General features: G+C 37.2%; 2 pseudogenes; both read left to right on the plus strand.

The window, feature by feature from the left end:
* The first annotated feature begins 937 nt into the window (after window positions 1-937).
* Window positions 938-1,036, plus strand: LOC145641076 (small nucleolar RNA R71; annotated as a pseudogene).
* Window positions 1,037-11,576: 10,540 nt separating this feature from the next.
* Window positions 11,577-11,675, plus strand: LOC145641077 (small nucleolar RNA R71; annotated as a pseudogene).
* Window positions 11,676-15,499: the final 3,824 nt, after the last annotated feature.

The following is a 15,499-nucleotide window of genomic DNA, read 5'->3' on the forward strand; positions in this document are numbered from 1 at the left end:
CCATATAGGTTTTTATGATCTTGGTTTGGTTATCAATCATTTCTTCCAAATTTTTCTTAAATGATGATAGTTAGGAATAAGAATTTTCACCATTGGCTTTAGGCTTTGGAGCAAAACCGGGTGGGGGTCCCCTTTGATTGTTATTTTGAAAACTTCCTAGATTTTGGTTGTTGTTCCAATTGCCTCGGCCTTAACTATTGCCACCATTATGGTAATGGCTACCAAAGCCTTGAGATTGAATTTGGTTTCCATACCCATGGCTTGGGTTTTGATTACTATAACCTTGGTTATTATAGTTACCTCGGAAACCTTGGTTTCTTTGGTTCCTATAGCCTCCATTGTTGAAGTTATTGAAACCACCTTGGGGGTGAGAATTCCTATTGCCAAAATTCTTAGATCCATCTAACCTTTGACCACTATTGGCATTAGACACAAATTTTACATGTTCACATTCATTATTTTAAACATCATCACATCCATCAAAAAAAGTTTCAGAACACATGGAAGAATCATGATCATAAGATCCACAAGAATCACAAAATAGACAACCACTTGGTATGTTATTGGAAGTAGAAGGAGAAGAGTTAGAAGTGTACCTCTCCCTATGGATTGGGAAGGAAGACTCGATGAATTCTTAGAAAAACTCTCAAGCTTGGCTTTGATAGATGTCATTTCCTTCCCTAGATTTAAAATTTGGGAGGACAAGTTGTTAATCGCGTTGAGATGATCCACCAAATAAACCGTCCAGCCACTCTTGCTCGTAGACTCCCTATCTCCTTCTTGCTAATCTCTATAGTATCTCACCACATCCTCAATTATGTCAACTACCTCTTCTTCCGTCCTATTCATTATAGGACCTCCGGCTCCTCCATCTAGGCATGACTTGCCTTGGGCACTCAAGCCTCCATAGAAAATTTGTATCACTTGATAGGTAGGTATTCCATGATGTGGGCACTCTCTTTGGTACTCCTTGTACCTCTCCCATGCTTCATAGAGATTCTCATTAGGCCTTTGTTTGAATCCTTGGACTAAGGCTCTAGCCTCCGTCGCCTTCTTTTATGGGTAAAAGCGAGAAAAGAAAGCCTTTGTGACTTCATCCCATGTCCTAAGGGAATTGGGCTTAATATCCTTATCCAACCACTCTAAGGCACGACCAATAAGGGAAAAGGGAAAAAACTTTAGCTGAATAAACTCTTGAAAAATGTCGTTCAACTTGATAGTATTACAATACTTCTCTAATTCCTTTAGGTGATTCAACGGGCTCTCACTCTTGGCTCCACTAAATTGCCTCCGTTCTATCAAAGTAATCATGGCCCGTCTTATTTCAAAATCGTTCGCCGGTGTTGTAGGTGGAGCAATGCTGATCTCAAACCTATAAGCACCGGGAATTCCCAACTCCTTCAAAACTACTCTTGGATTCTCTCCCATGCCTTTCTCTTCTTTTTCCTAAAACTCTTCTTCACTTGAGGAACTTAGGCTCAAAGATCGGTTGGCTATCCTTCTTCGTGAAAGAGTTCTTTCAATTTCCGGATCCAAAGGAACTAAGGACCTATCACGAGTTCTACTATGCATGCAAAAAATCAAAAGAAATTGTTAGTAACGCGGCTACAAGTGTAGTCTAAAAGAAAGAAGAAAAATCTTTTTGTATTTTTGAATAAGATGGAATAGACTCAACAACAATACACAATCACAACACCGTTCCCCGGCAACGGCGCCATTTTGTCAAGGGTCGGAACTAGGTCGTTGAAACTAACCCCTACCCTATGCCAAACAAAATTTGTAATCTCTTAACACACCCTTTTACAAGTATAATGGTAAGTTGAGGGTTGAACCACATAGGAACGATGGGCGATTATCTATTGCCTAAGTCAAGCTACTCTAAAATGGTAGGGTGTAGGTATGTAAACTTGGACAAGAATGACTAAACAACGAATTGAAATCAAGTATGTAAAACGTTAGGAATAGGATCCACATGTAATCGTAACGGATTCAACTAATTGGGAGATCAAAGTGACTAATTCAAGCAATGTGACCAATCATGCAACTAAAAGAGCGTATAAAGCTATTTTCCTAGAGGTCTAACTAGCGTCAACTACGATAAACTCTAGCTAGGAACGTCACAAGACACCTCAATCGTTAAATACAAGCCACAAATCAATGGTCCGTATCAATGTGAACTTACAATGCAATCTAGTGCAACAATCAAAGTTAGCTACTCTTTAATTAATCACACACATGCACATGATCATCAACCAATTTAATCACATCATCAAATCCATCAATTTTTCCCAATTAGCATGAATCCATTACTCATACATGCTTCACCATTACCCTAGCAAGCAATCTACTCACTAGACATTGAAATTAAGATCAAAACAACACTAAGCAACAAATTCATCATGATCAAATCAAACAAGCTAAAATCAAACACAAATCAATCAAACTTCTATCAAACTAGAACAATCAACAAAAAAAAATAAATCAAACTAAAGATCAAACATAGATTGAATTAAAGAAAAGGAATCTTTACAAACCTGATAAAAAATCAAAGGAAATGAAGAAATCTTCAATCATCAAAAATCCACCATGAATTTCTCTCTCTAAAAACCTAGAGTTTCTCTCTCTAAAATCTCTTTTATTATGATCTAATTCAATTCTCTCCTCATCCTCCTCCCCCTAAAAGTAGAAGGAAAGACTATATAAAGGAAAGATACAAAAGAAGAGTTAGTTAGATTGTCCCAAAAGAAACCTCAGAAGGTGCGGTCGCATCATGAGAGAGGCGCGATCGCGAGAAAATGCGTACGGAACAAGGACCTAGGCAGGCGCGCCCGCGCCAACCAGGTGCGCGGCTGCACCACTCTCATGCGCGCCCGCACCTAGAACCAGGGGAACAATCATCTTCTTCGTCCTAGCTCATCCTCGCGCGCTCGTCTTGGTGATTGTAGACACCTAAAAATGTCTCCCCAAAACCAAACCCGATGATGAACAACCTTTCACCGCCATTATTGGTCGGGTTGAGTATTTAATTTTTGGAGTACTTAAATCCATATTTCCATTTCATAAACCAACCCAATTACTAGCCCATTTCCCCAAACCATAACTTATTTTCCTCTTTTCTTGCCTTTAAACCTAAAATAATTCATTTCATGTCCTTTAAAATCATTCATTTCGTGTCCTTTTTATAAAAACGTATGATCCAGTTTATTTTGGTCCATTATATGAGTCCAATGATTAAATATTTGGATGGGGTTTGAAAAGAGTTTTCCAAATATATATTATAAGCCCAAATCCGAGTTATAACGAATAAGTTATGACCAAAATATTAACCGAGCCCAAACCGAACCTAAGCCCACCTTACCTACGACCCAATGATCATGTGGAGGGTCCAAATGATTTAATCCCAAACCTAAACCAATTAGAATTAATTAGAAGCTTCTATAAGTTTCTAAAAGATCTTAATTATCCTTTTTGAAATGATAAGATTAAATAGTTTGAAATTGAATAAAACTCCTTTTTTTTTAAAGTCTTTTGCTAAGCACAAAATGACAGAAGTCTTTTGCTTTTGCATTTTTAATTGCTTGTGTCAGTGCACACACTCACTCAAGACACACACAATCACAAGTCATATACATGTCATGTCAAATCAAGTCAAACTTGGTAGAGTTAGTGGTCAAGTCAATCACAATATATGCGAGTCCATTGGCAAATTTATTTTTGCAGGTCTCATTTACAGCCCACGTCTGGGGACAAGCGGACCATTTACAACCAGCCCACGTTCGGGGACAAGCGGACCATCTATAGCCCACGTCCGGGGACAAGCGGACCATCTACAGCCCACGTCCGGGGACAAGCGGACCATCTACAGCCCACATTCGGGGACAAGCGGACCATCTTCAGCCCACGTTCGGGGAAAATCGAACCACCATCATTTCATGACGCAAGGTTCTCGATACATAGAGATTTGCAATCTCATCATCTGTCGACTTTCCTCAAGCATGGAAAGTATTATCCGGTGGATTTCTTCAAGCATAGAAAACCGCCAAGTCGGCTTTCCTCAAGCATGGAAAGCGTTATCGGTGGATTTTTCTTCAAGCATAGAAAACCGCCAAGTCGGCTTTCCTCAAGCATGGAAAGCGTTATCGGTGGATTTTTCTTCAAGTATAGGAAACCGCCAAGTAGTCGGCTTTCCTCAAGCATGGAAGGCATTATCGGTGGAATTCTTCAAGCATAGAATGACACCAAAGTCATACGTCGACTTTCCTCAAGCATGGAAAGTGTCATCCGGTAGGTTTCTCCAGGCTTAGAAAGCTACCAAACTCATCTATCGGCTTTCCTCAAGCATGGAAAGCATTTCAACATACGTCATCCGATGGATTCCTTCAAGCATAGGAAGCTACCAAACTCATTTGTCACCGATACACTGGTGTCAGATACGCATTCTACCCCTTTACTCTTTTATCTGTAGAACTAACATTTTTCTGCAACTATCGGCGTATACAGAATGATTTAGGATCGCAGAACGTCTTAAATCATTCTCCGTCCCTATCGACTACTTTGACTATCGTTTTTGACACTAACGTTTCTACAAACTCAGTTAAAGTGGGGGCTTCTGTAGACACCAAAATTGTCTCCCCAAAACCAAACCCGATGATGAACAACCTTTCACCGCCATTATTGGTCGGGTTGAGTATTTAATTTTTGGAGTGCTCAAATCCATATTTCCATTTCATAAAACAACCCAATTCCTAGCCCATTTCCCCAAACCATAACTTATTTTCCTCTTTTCGTGCCTTTAAACCCAAAATAATTCATTTCGTGTCCTTTAAAATCATTCATTTTGTGTCCTTTTTATAAAAACGTATGATCCAGTTTATTTTGGTCCATAATATGAGTCCGATGATCAAATAGTTGGATGGGGCTCAAAAAGAGATTTCCAACGATATATTATAAGCCCAAATCCGAGTTATAACGAATAAGTTATGGCCAAAATATTAACCGAGCCCAAACCGAACCTAAGCCCACCTTACCTACGACCCAATGATCATGTGGAGGGTCCAAATGATTTAATCCCAATCCTAAACCAATTAGAATTAATTAGAAGCTTCTATAAGTTTCTAAAAGATCTTAATTATCCTTTTTGAAAAGATAAGATTAAATAGTTTGAAATTGAATAAAACTCCTTTTTTTTTAAAGTCCTAATTCTATCCGAATTGAAAGACGTTCAAAGATAGACAGATATAAATTTCTTGCCTCATATTTTTTATCCAAATTTTATATGGTTGGATAGCCCTTGAAATTATCTTTCCAATGATATATTATAATATCATTTTTGAGCTATAACGGAAAAGATATGAATATAATGTCAAACTCTATCCAAAACTGATACCGTCTCACTATTTCAGCTATATCTTTTGTTATATAAAATATTTTGATCTGATTATAATTGGGTTAGAAATTAAACTTCAAGAGCTTTCCAACTATATCTTATTCATCTTATTCCAATTTCTGGATCAAAAGATATGATAAAAAAAAACCGCAAAAACGGCTGTCTATCGCAAGAGTTTTTTCCGATTCGAATTCTTATCTTTTTCTTGATTCTTCAACCCTCTTTTTTCCCTATAAATAGAGGTCAAATCACCCCTTTTTGAATCATCAACAATCTTGATCATCAAATAATTCTCTTCTCCCTCTTTAGCCTAAACACTAGCCTCCCCATTCTTTCACTATTTCTTCCTTTAAGCACTCCAAGGAGTCCATACAATACCTGAAGTTCTATACTTTAACCAAGGCGTGATAGGTAGAATGAACTTAGGGTTTGGACCAAATTAACTCTACTTTTTATTTAATTTAATTTAATTTCCATTTTATTTATTTTTATTGAAGTTACTAACAGTTTATTCATGATGTAGCAATTTAAAGGAACGTGCGGAATGTGAGTAATTAATTAATTTAATTACTCTTATTTTATTTTAATATTGCTAGCATCATGATTAGGTTATTTTATATTTGATTTGACTAATGATATTATGGTTAAATTGCTTCCAATATTAATGTTTATTCTCTTGTTATTATGATCACTATATTGCATGTTTAAAGGGAATATGTAATTGAAAATCACGCCTAATAAGATAATTTGGACAACCATTTTAGGTTCCTTTTTAATCTTGTTATTTAATTCAAGTGATCACGATATTTTAGAATAATGTGTTGCATTAATATTCAACCAATTTAGCTTAATAATAGGTTGGAGCAAATTGACTTTTTGTTTGTATGCCTTTGAGATCGCATGAATCACTTTTCACTATAAGAATCTAGTAGAGGCCAATATGGGCGAATGTGACTCCATGACTCACTTCGTACCATCATCCCCGATCCTCCTTTCGTGGTTCCGAACCATATGGAGTTAGTATTCTCATGGATTATGAATGGGGTGTAACCTTCACGGGTCAATCGTTGTTGCCTTCGTTGTCCCTTTATCGTGGTTGCCTTTTATGATCCGTGAACGGTTTACAAGTTCCTTAAAAAATTGTTGGCGGCTCCCTACTTTCCTTGTCCCTAATCCTATTATGTCCATTCCTACTTCCTATGAGTGCCAAGCATATTCACACATGCTTTAATGTAGGTGCACTTCGAACGACGCCTACGGTGATGATGATGAACACTAAGGTAGGCAGTCTTGAAATGGCCATTTTGGTGGGTTCATGCCAAAGATAATTCCCCCACCGCATGCATGCACCGATCTCATGAACTTGCTCCTTGAGTTCCTTCAAACTTGAGCTCCAAATGACAAGCAAGAGGCATCTAAAATGATGAGAAATATGAGAGGAAGACTTGGGAATCCTCGGAACACGATCATAACCTGAAAATACACAAAAAATACAAGCAAATGAAAGGGAAAAAGACCAAATAAACAAAGAAATGCACAAAGACAGAAAACTAACTAAGGAAAGCACAAACTAAAGAAATAAAGAACAAAACTAAGGAAAACTAAAGGAAAGAGCTATAAAATAGCATGAAATTCATCCTAAAAGAAGCCAAATGAGTGCCATAAATGACACTCATCACCTATAAATACCCAAGTTGGGGTATTGGGAAAATCACTTGAGTGACTGTTAAAAAAGGCATCACCACTGTGAAAACCTTCGAACTCATTTAATCACTCGGGTTTTGGTCGGACCTTGCTAACTCTAAGGTAGCGGACCTAAAAGTCGGTGTTCGTCCTTTGTGGGTTGATACCGTTGGAGGCTCGGTATTTTCGGAGCTAAAGCTTTCAAGTAAGAGCCTATTAGGTCGGGTGAAGCACACGTCAAAGGTAAATTTCGATTTTATCCTTTTATGTTTATTGGTTATGCTCTATGGTTTTATTAATTGCGAGTGGTTCTTTGGGTCGGGTCAATTCCGCGGTAAGTTGGACTTACCAAACCCCAACAATACTTTCCCATGGAGAAAAACCACAGGCTAGCTCTGGCGGATGGTGAAGATCGATGTGGAGAGGTATCGACGTCTTATAAGGCGTTTGATTTATTCTTCTTCAGATATCTTATAACAACATGATACATGGCATCCCAATGATTAGTGTTATAGAAAACCAAGAAGCAACATAATGTTTTGCATTCCTCTATAGAAGGAAAATATCGTTCGCTGGCAGCAATGACCAACAAATTAAAGTGGCTATAGTAGCTTCTAGAAGACTTAGATGTGAAACATAAGAGTGGCATGCACCTGTATTGTGACGGTCAGTCGGTGTTATATAATTCTTAGAATCCTGTTTTTCATTAACGAACAAAGAATATTGAAACTAAGTGTCATTCTGTGAGAGATACGATTAATACAACAGGCACTATCGAACCTTCCTATGTGTCCACAATAGTTCAGTTGGTCGATGTTTTTACCAAGGTTTTGGGAGTTTTATTTCTTACTCTGCAAGTTGGTGTTTTGTGACCCATGTGCTCCAATTTGAGGGGGGTATTGGAGATAACCTAGGATATTATTGTGATGTGTTAAGATAATATTTTGGTAAATATATTAGAGTAAAATATGCTAGGATATTGTGGAATGTTAGGGTTATGTTAATCCTATTACTTTTTATATATTTGTATCGTAACTGTGAAAATAAATGAGAAATATAGTTAATATTTTGGAGACTTTGTGATTAATTTTAACATAATTCTTTAATTAAGTGATGTATAAATTTAAAAATGTACATATCTTAATATACGTTGTATAACAAGTTTTATAGCAAAGATTATTATATAACTAGTTGAGCCATCGCGCGCATCGTGTCGGTAAAATGGTAACATAAGTGAAGGTGTAATAATACTAATTTTTGTATTTATCGTTAAGGAGTAGAAATTATTGTTATTGTTTTCTTGGATTATAATTTGAGTTTGATGGAAAATGTAAGAATAATAAAACTCTTTTGTAATTAAGTGTTTGATGAGTGAAAAATGTGAGCAGAAGGTGGAAGCAATGCAAAGAGCCATTTAAACCTCAAGGATAAGGTGGAAGCAATGCAAGGAGCCGCAGGCGGGAACCAAGGACCGCGGGCGTAGGGTGTTGCTCTTCAATTACACGAATTTTTCAGTAGATGCCTAGCCGCACCTTGGAAGAGGTCTCTCCTCACTAACCCGCGGGCGCGCTACTTCGAGGCTGGCTTTTCCCTTGTTCCCAGGCCGCGGCCTCTCCTCATATGGAGAGGCCTCTCCACCTTCGACCCACGGGTGTGGCACCACAGGCCGCGGGCATTGCCTTCTGGGCTAGACGAAGTCGTACCCTTTCATGAGAGGAAGCCGCAATAAGAGAGATGCCTCTCCTTGGGTTTTTATTTCCGGTTTGTAGATGCATATAAAAAGCCTTCTTATTGAATTTTGTAATCATCTTATTTTCAATCAACATTAGACCTAGTATTTTAGAGAGAAAGTAGCTTATTCTTCAAGTTTCTTCATTGTATTCAACATTTGGTCAAGGTTATTTCAATCCAAAGTAAAAGTTTCAAGTTTTCATATTTAATTAAGTTCCTCTTTATTAATCTCTAATCCTTTCTTTTAGTTTGATTTATTTGCTTTGATATTTTTTATTTTTCTATCTCTTTAGTTAAACTTGTTGGAATTGTTTTTATTTGTTTTCAATAAGTTTTAGTTTTGTGCTTATTGAATCCTTGTTTAGTTTTGTTATGATGGTTAGTTCTCTTCCCTAGGCTATGTTTTTAGCTAGGGGAAGGGGGTGAAAAACATGTGTTAATATTGATGATTGATTATGATTTGATTGAACTCATGCCATAAATTGATGAAAGTTATGATTTTTGGTAGCTTAAGATTATTAGTAGCACATTATTTGATGTTCCCTAATTTAAATGCATGAGAGTGATTTGAATTAGATTAAGATCACTTTTACTTTAATGATTGCATGAAAATGAATTATTTAAGTAGAGTTTTATCTATTGTGAACTCTTAATCTCTTGCCATTTTTAGTGACTAATTTGGATGCATGAAAGTGATCTCAATTAGGATAAGACTTAACTCATTGATTTGCTTAAACAATTGCATGAAAGTGAGTTGTTTGAGTAGAAATTAGCATTCTATGGCATGTTCTTCATGATAATCATCGTTATCCATCTTTGTTTGATCATGTTTGACACCCCTGTACCCCTAGCGTTGTTTATTGTTGGTTTAATCCTTTTTATCTTTCTTTCTTTATTGCTTTAGTTTCCTTAATCAAAGAAACCAACAAAAATATTATCCCATCTACACTTGAATTAGTGGATTTGATGTTTAACTTGTGTGCTTCCTCATGGTTCGACCCTATACTTGCCGCTAACTAGTTTAGAGAAGGTCCAGGTTTATAAATAATTAGTTTGATTAGGGTAGTGATTCAACGACCTACTCCACCGTGATCTGTATAGAAATGTTATTATTCATATTATATACATATACCTCACCACTATAAAAGTTACTCACCCCTAAAGTATTTTCTTATCCTTATAGAATGTATTAAACCCTAAAAACAATAAAAAATAACTAAAATTACTCACCCCTAATGTATTTTCCTATCCTTACAGAACGTATTAAATCCTAAATATCATATAAAATCACTCACCTTTAAATAATTTTCTCACCCCTTAAATGTCATATACAATTACCTCACTGTAAAATAGTATGCCCATCTTTAAATATCATATACAAATTAACTCACTCCTAAATAAATTGCTCACCCGTAAATAATTTGCTCATCTTTAAATAATATGTTCACTTTCAAAGAATTTTCTCACTCCTAAATACATTACATCAACGAATTTTCTCACCTTTAAAAAATTGTATACATCAATGAAGGCTTGTGAAAATAAAAGGTACCTTTGATTACTAATAAAAAGCAATATCCTCTATTACACATTAAAATTCATCTTGCTTAATTGGTTTTGATTTCACATCCTGACACCGAGCAACATTTGTGTGGTCGGTATCCTTCAGTGGCTTCAAATCCCCAATATTGTTTTAGACTAACATGATCATCAACCTGCAACATCAAATAAAACAAGCAAATTAACACCACCATTTCCCTGCTACACATATTGAAAATTTGATTTCAGTGAAAATCAACGCATTACAATGTATGTACTCAGGAAGCTTGAGTATAAATTCATTGAAAATAAACTCACTTTATGACCTTTAATCATGAATTTGCATCATTCCAAAACATTATTAAGCAAAATTTAAAGTGAATCAAGAATTTTCTTATAATTTATATAGAAATTAAATTAAGGTTATGATGAATAAAATAATCATGATCAATCTAAGCTACTAAAATAATAGTAATGGAGTGAAGCTCACTTTCTATTGGTACTTATTAGAAAATAAGCATAATATAACTTAGATTAGACATGCATATATATGTACATTTAAGCTATACACCATCGACAATGGCTGAGATAGACAGGAACAGTTAAAAAGAACAAATATTGGATCAAAAAACAGTATTTATGAACAATGGCTGAGTAGCATACCTTTCTACCAAGCTAATTTATTGCCAAAATTCTTAGGTTCATCAAACCTTTGACCACCATTGGCATTAGACACAAATTTTACATGTTCATATTCATTTTTTTAAACATCATCACATCCATCAAAAAAAGTTTCAGAACACATGGAAGAATCATGATCATAAGATCCACAAGAATCACAAAATAGACAACCACTTGGTATGTTATTGGAAGTAGAAGGAGAAGAGTTAGAAGTGTACCTCTCCCTATGGATTGGGAAGGAAGACTCGATGAATTCTTAGAAAAACTCTCAAGCTTGGCTTTGATAGATGTCATTTCCTTCCCTATATTTAAAATTTGGGAGGACAAGTTGTTAATCGCGTTGAGATGATCCACCAAATAAACCGTCGAGCCACTCTTGCTCGTAGACTCCCTATCTCCTTCTTGCCAATCTCTATAGTATCTCACCACATCCTCAATTATGTCAACTACCTCTTCTTCCGTCCTATTCATTATAGGACCTCCGGCTCCTCCATCTAGGCATGACTTGCCTTGGGCACTCAAGCCTCCATAGAAAATTTGTATCACTTGATAGGTAGGTATTCCATGATGTGGGCACTCTCTTTGGTACTCCTTGTACCTCTCCCATGCTTCATAGAGATTCTCATTAGGCCTTTGTTTGAATCCTTGGACTAAGGCTCTAGCCTCCGTCGCCTTCTTTTGTGGGTAAAAGCGAGAAAAGAAAGCCTTTGTGACTTCATCCCATATCCTAAGGGAATTGGGCTTAATATCCTTATCCAACCACTCTAAGGCACGACCAATAAGGGAAAAGGGAAAAAACTTTAGCTGAATAAACTCTTGAAAAATGTCGTTCAACTTGATAGTATTACAATACTTCTCTAATTCCTTTAGGTGATTCAACGGGCTCTCACTCTTGGCTCCACTAAATTGACTCCGTTCTATCAAAGTAATCATGCCCCGTCTTATTTCAAAATCGTTCGCCGGTGTTGTAGGTGGAGCAATGCTGATCTCAAACCTATAAGCACCGGGAATTCCCAACTCCTTCAAAACTACTCTTGGATTCTCTCCCATGCCTTTCTCTTCTTTTTCCTAAAACTCTTCTTCACTTGAGGAACTTAGGCTCAAAGATCGGTTGGCTATCCTTCTTCGTGAAAGAGTTCTTTCAATTTCTGGATCCAAAGGAACTAAGGACCTATCACGAGTTCTACTATGCATGCAAAAAATCAAAAGAAATTGTTAGTAACGCGGCTACAAGTGTAGTCTAAAAGAAAGAAGAAAAATATTTTTGTATTTTTGAATAAGATGGAATAGACTCAACAACAATACACAATCACAACACCGTTCCCCGGCAACGGCGCCATTTTGTCAAGGGTCGAAACTAGGTCGTTGAAACTAACCCCTACCCTATGCCAAACAAAATTTGTAATCTCTTAACACACCCTTTTACAAGTATAATGGTAAGTTGAGGGTTGAACCACATAGGAACGATGGGCGATTATCTATTGCCTAAGTCAAGCTACTCTGAAATGGTAGGGTGTAGGTATGTAAACTTGGACAAGAATGACTAAACAACGAATTGAAATCAAGTATGTAAAACGTTAGGAATAGGATCCACATGTAATCGTAACGGATTCAACTAATTGGGAGATCAAAGTGACTAATTCAAGCAATGTGACCAATCATGCAACTAAAAGAGCGTATAAAGCTATTTTCCTAGAGGTCTAACTAGCGTCAACTACGATAAACTCTAGCTAGGAACGTCACAAGACACCTCAATCGTTAAATACAAGCCACAAATCAATGGTCCGTATCAATGTGAACTTACAATGCAATCTAGTGCAACAATCAAAGTTAGCTACTCTTTAATTAATCACACACATGCACATTATCATCAACCAATTTAATCACATCATCAAATCCATCAATTTTTCCCAATTAGCATGAATCCATTACTCATACATGCTTCACCATTACCCTAGCAAGCAATCTACTCACTAGACATTGAAATTAAGATCAAAACAACACTAAGCAACAAATTCATCATGATCAATTCAAACAAGCTAAAATCAAACACAAATCAATCAAACTTCTATCAAACTAGAACAATCAACAAAAAAAATTAAATCAAACTAAAAATCAAACATAGATTGAATTAAAGAAAAGGAATCTTTACAAACCTGATCAAAAATCAAAGGAAATGAAGAAATTTTCAATCATCAACAATCCACCATGAATTTCTCTCTCTAAAAACCTAGAGTTTCTCTCTCTAAAATCTCTTTTATTATGATCTAATTCAATTCTCTCCTCATCCTCCTCCCCCTAAAAGTAGAAGGAAAGACTATATAAAGGAAAGATACAAAAGAAGAGTTAGTTAGATCGCCCCAAAAGAAACCTCAGAAGGTGCGGTCGCATCATGAGAGAGGCGCGATCGCGGGAAAATGGGTACGGAAAGAGGACCTAGGCAGGCGCGCCCGCTCCAACCAGGTGCGCGGCCGCACCACTCTCATGCGCGCCCGCACCTAAAATCAGGGGAACAATCATCTTCTTCGTCCTAGCTCATCCTCGCGCGCTCGTCTTGGTGATTGTAGACACCTAAAAATGTCTCCCCAAAACCAAACCCGATGATGAACAACCTTTCACCGCCATTATTGGTCGGGTTGAGTATTTAATTTTTGGAGTACTTAAATCCATATTTCCATTTCATAAACCAACCCAATTACTAGCCCATTTCCCCAAACCATAACTTATTTTCCTCTTTTCGTGCCTTTAAACCCAAAATAATTCATTTCGTGTCCTTTAAAATCATTCATTTCGTGTCCTTTTTATAAAAACGTATGATCCAGTTTATTTTGGTCCATTATATGAGTCCAATGATTAAATAGTTGGATGGGTCTTGAAAAGAGCTTTCCAACGATATATTATAAGCCCAAATCCGAGTTATAACGAATAAGTTATGACCAAAATATTAACCGAGCCCAAACCGAACCTAAGCCCACCTTACCTACGACCCAATGATCATGTGGAGGGTCCAAATGATTTAATCCCAATCCTAAACCAATTAGAATTAATTAGAAGCTTCTATAAGTTTCTAAAAGATCTTAATTATCCTTTTTGAAAAGATAAGATTAAATAGTTTGAAATTGAATAAAACTCCTTTTTTCTTAAAGTCTTTTGCTAAGCACAAAATGACAGAAGTCTTTTGCTTTTGCATTTTTAATTGCTTGTGTCAGTGCACACACTCACTCAAGACACACACAATCACAAGTCATATACATGTCATGTCAAATCAAGTCAAACTTGGTAGAGTTAGTGGTCAAGTCAATCACAATATATGCGAGTCCATTGGCAAATTTATTTTTGCAGGTCTCATTTACAGCCCACGTCTGGGGACAAGCGGACCATTTACAACCAGCCCACGTTCGGGGACAAGCGGACCATCTATAGCCCACGTCCGGGGACAAGCGGACCATCTACAGCCCACGTCCGGGGACAAGCGGACCATCTACAGCCCACGTCCGGGGACAAGCGAACCATCTACAGCCCACATTCGGGGACAAGCAGACCATCTTCAGCCCACGTTCGGGGAAAATCGAACCACCATCATTTCATGACGCAAGGTTCTCGATACACAGAGATTTGCAATCTCATCATCTGTCGACTTTCCTCAAGCATGGAAAGTATTATCCGGTGGATTTCTTCAAGCATAGAAAACCGCCAAGTCGGCTTTCCTCAAGCATGGAAAGCGTTATCGGTGGATTTTTCTTCAAGCATAGAAAACCGCCAAGTCGGCTTTCCTCAAGCATGGAAAGCGTTATCGGTGGATTTTTCTTCAAGTATAGGAAACCTCCAAGTAGTCGGCTTTTCTCAAGCATGGAAGGCATTATCGATGGAATTCTTCAAGCATAGAATGACACCAAATTCATACGTCGACTTTCCTCAAGCATGGAAAGTGTCATCCGGTAGGTTTCTTCAGGCTTAGAAAGCTACCAAACTCATCTATCGGCTTTCCTCAAGCATGGAAAGCATTTCAACATACATCATCCGGTGGTTTCCTTCAAGCATAGGAAGCTACCAAACTCATTTGTCACCGATACACTGGTGTCAGATACGCATTCTACCCCTTTACTCTTTTATCTGTAGAACTAACATTTTTCTGCAAGTATCGGCGTATACAGAATGATTTAGGATCGCAGAACGTCTTAAATCATTCTTTGTCCCTATTGACTACTTTGACTATCGTTTTTGACACTAACGTTTCTACAAACTCAGTCAAAGTGGGGGCTTCTGTAGACACCAAAAATGTCTCCCCAAAACCAAACCCGATGATGAACAACCTTTCACCGCCATTATTGGTCGGGTTGAGTATTTAATTTTTGGAGTGCTTAAATCCATATTTCCATTTCATAAACCAACCCAATTCCTAGCCCATTTCCCCAAACCATAACTTATTTTCCTCTTTTCGTGCCTTTAAACCCAAAATAATTCATTTCGTGTCCTTTAAAA

This window comes from Chenopodium album, chromosome 7 (genome assembly GCF_948465745.1).
Source record: "Chenopodium album chromosome 7, dcCheAlbu1.1, whole genome shotgun sequence".
NCBI lineage: Eukaryota > Viridiplantae > Streptophyta > Magnoliopsida > Caryophyllales > Amaranthaceae > Chenopodium > Chenopodium album.